The 3,394-nt window shown below is 37.2% G+C and overlaps 1 long non-coding RNA gene across 1 annotated transcript; it reads left to right on the top strand.

Moving 5' to 3' along the window:
- Nucleotides 1-279: 279 nt before the first annotated feature.
- On the top strand, nt 280-1,616 carry LOC307025054. Its single transcript, XR_013804049.1, has 3 exons — nt 280-456; nt 554-660; nt 1,127-1,616. It is a non-coding gene; the product is annotated as an uncharacterized lncRNA (long non-coding RNA).
- The last annotated feature ends 1,778 nt before the right edge of the window (nt 1,617-3,394 follow it).

Raw genomic sequence — 3,394 nt, 5'->3', positions numbered from 1 at the left:
AACATATAATAAGTACCCTGTATCAAGATTGATGCAAAACAAGTGACATTTTACCTTTTTAGAGAGGTTTAGCAAAAAAAACTCCACCTCTGAGGTGATTTGGGTGGAAATGGGGGTTTTACCGTTTCTCTGGAACCCATTGGTCGATTTTGGTGATTGACATCTCTTTCTGACCGTTAGAGCCAATAGAATCGAAGGGGAATGCCCCCACTCACACACATGGTAAAACAAAAAGGTGAGGGCATCGCGCACGCAGTTTTGCATGAGAGTGAAGCTATAGAGCTATAGCTCTAGCTCTGACATCTGGAAACCGAAAAGCAGGTTTATTGCTCATGGATTGTCAGAAATCATTTCAAAGGGACACAGACACATTGGATTAACCTATGGATTAACTTCAGCTGCGTTTTTATTGTTTTAATGGCATTGAAGACCACTTTTGACCAGACTACAACACAGGTGAGCCATGTTAGCGTTTTTAGCTACCTAGCGCCAGCGCCATATAGACTGAGAGTTACGTCATCTCCGTTCACTCCAATGGACCACTTTTTTACAGCAATGGCGGATCGTGGAGCCTCTCAATCGTTCCCCGGAAGTTAGCGCCAAGGCTAGCAGAGCTGTAGAGTTGCAGCATAATAGACCGTTCGTGACGGACTTTTAAAGGTAAGAAGAAGTTTAAAGATTTATATTGCGGATATTATCAGTACATCTGATTCAAATTAACATGTGTATTAAAGGATGTCAGTGGATTATCCCTAAATTAGTAGATTTAGGGAACGTTTACAGATAACAGATTAAGCTAGGATACCATACCATAGTACCATACACTATACCATAGTGGTTGAATACACAGTATTAGGAAACACTTTATACTTACTGGACATGTTATACTCATTATATACTGTATATAAAATATGACCAAGAATTTGAGACAACTTTATAGAAATTCAGATCACATCTGATACTGATGCCATTTGTCATACTTTGTTAAACTCACAAATAATAAAGTTCCATAACTTCAGTTGGGAACAAAGACCACACCTTATCTCCCCAAGGCAATTTCCCATCCAATAGGTGTGCTATATAGGTGTGTATAACCCTTTCTCCTGTCTGTTACTCCCTCTTTCAGCACAAGAACCAGAGGGGGATTCAATGGAGCCTGAATACCTGCACTGAGACCCTCACCCTGCACCCTGAGTCTCAACTCTCAGTGTTTTTCAAGCCTTTCCCTGTTTTTTTGTATTAAACAAAACATTAAGCTTTCCCAATGGTGTGGTTTTCGTTTTGTGAAAAAGTGCAAATGCAGTGTTTGTATATAATAACCTCACATATTTTTTTGCTGTTGGTCGGGAAATTGCTCCTGCTGACTTGAGCCAGCCATTTTTCCTCTGCTCTGTGTCAGTGGGGAAGCCGTACATTCGTACTCCTTTCTCGGAGCGATTTGAGCATCCCCAGGCAGCACAGCAAACCATGGTGGCGACTAGGAGGCAGCACAGCAAACCAGGACAACACGGAGGAAAAGGCACAGACAAACTGCATGATATGCTATTCAATGTTTATTGAATTCCATGTATTTGCAATGGATGTTCCTAAAACAACACATTTAACATCATCATCATCATCATGCTGCTGCTGCTGCTGCTAGTCCTTTGATAGTTACCTGTCGGTCTCCTGTCCTTTCTGAAAGCCATAAAGATGACATTAGTCATTTAGATAACTTGTGTCCTCAATTACCATGGGATTACTGAAACTACCATGAATTTAAGAAAATGGTAGAAATGAATCTAATCGGAATTTTGAAGCATTCCTTTACATCCCCTCCCTCTAAATATATCAATAAACATTAGAAGGTGATACTCCTGACTACCATACAAGTTTAAGAAGATAATATTGGTTTTAAAGAATTCAAAGCTATAAACAGCAACAGGCTCTTTAACCAAGGCACTGTTAGTCTAACATGTAAACTAGTTGTTCACACTAATCCTAATATTATCACTTAATATTAGCAAATTCTATTTTATTTTTTAAAACATATTGATGTAAATACATGTCGATTTGTTGTATAAATATTGCTAATCAAAACCTTTATTCACTAATAATTACCAAAAATCGTAGTTCTATCTCCTGTTATCAATGCATTCACATTGCCCGCCATGAACTTCCGGGGAACGATCCTCGTCTACATGAACCACGTGAGAATAACCGTTTTTGGACTTCCGTTGTCGTAACTCTTTTATCTATATGGCGCTGCCTAGCGCCATATGTTTTGATGTCTGTTCTTGTTATTATCTCTGTGAGTTTGTATAATTGAGTGATAATGAGGTGTGAAACAATGGGTTGGATGTGCAGCAAAGATAAATAATAAGGTTTTGTGAGTGAATTTCAGTGAAGTCATCTGTTAGCATTTTTTGCTTGTTGCTAATTCAGAGGCTATTATTATATTATAATTATTAGCATTGTGGAGTTTTTAAAAAAAATTAAAATTAAAATGATCAGTTAGATGAGTTTCTTCCCGTTACATGGATATAAAACATTCATAGTTTATTAAATGAACATGCCTTCAGACACTGTTTCCTGCAAGATGTTGCGGCAGTACCCCGGTACCGGGGTCTCTCGGCCTTAACAGGTTATCAAGTCATCATAATAAAACATTCTATTGGAGAAAGCTTTGAATTATGTGTGCAAATTGTTCAAAAATAATAATATAAATGGGTCGCAAGTAGTTTAAAAATGCTCATATATTTTACAAGAATGAAGAAAAGGGACAATGGGTAAAAAGGCCAGGATACAAACAGTCCGAACGATTTATTTTAAGTTATTTGTGTTATTGCTAACAAAAAAGTCATTCGTTTTTGGTCTGATTATTATTGATTCCAAACGAAGAAACATTGCACGTCTTGCTAAGTTTAGATTGTGTGAAATATAAAGGAAATAACTCGCAAACATGCACTGACATCCTAACTAAATATGAACGTTCACCCCTTTTTAATTTACATTTTCTGCAAAAAGTAATTTATCCAGTATGATGCATTAAAATTGACATATTGCCTGGTTGCATGTCTACCCTTGATTAATAGACTGGAGTTAAACTGCTTCTCTTTACATTCACATTGTTTATGAGGCGGTTAGTCATGAAACTCAAGCTTGGGGGCAAATATGATTTGTTGAAGTGATTGATAGCGTTATCCACACAAGGGCTGAGTGTGAGGGAGCTCTCATTGGCTAACCGAGTTATTGCTCTCATAAGAAAAGCTTTCATTTTATTTAGACCTTTTCAAAAGTCAAATTCAAACCACCGAACAATTGTGAACAAAAATGAAAAAATGGCAACCTAACTATTTATGCAATGCAATCAATTAGTCTTAATCCTTTAAAATCCCAAATGATATTTGTATTG

The sequence above is a fragment of the Notothenia rossii genome (assembly GCF_949606895.1).
Source record: "Notothenia rossii genome assembly, chromosome: 11".
NCBI classification, from domain to species: domain Eukaryota; kingdom Metazoa; phylum Chordata; class Actinopteri; order Perciformes; family Nototheniidae; genus Notothenia; species Notothenia rossii.
This window is presented reverse-complemented; position numbering and strand designations above follow the sequence as displayed.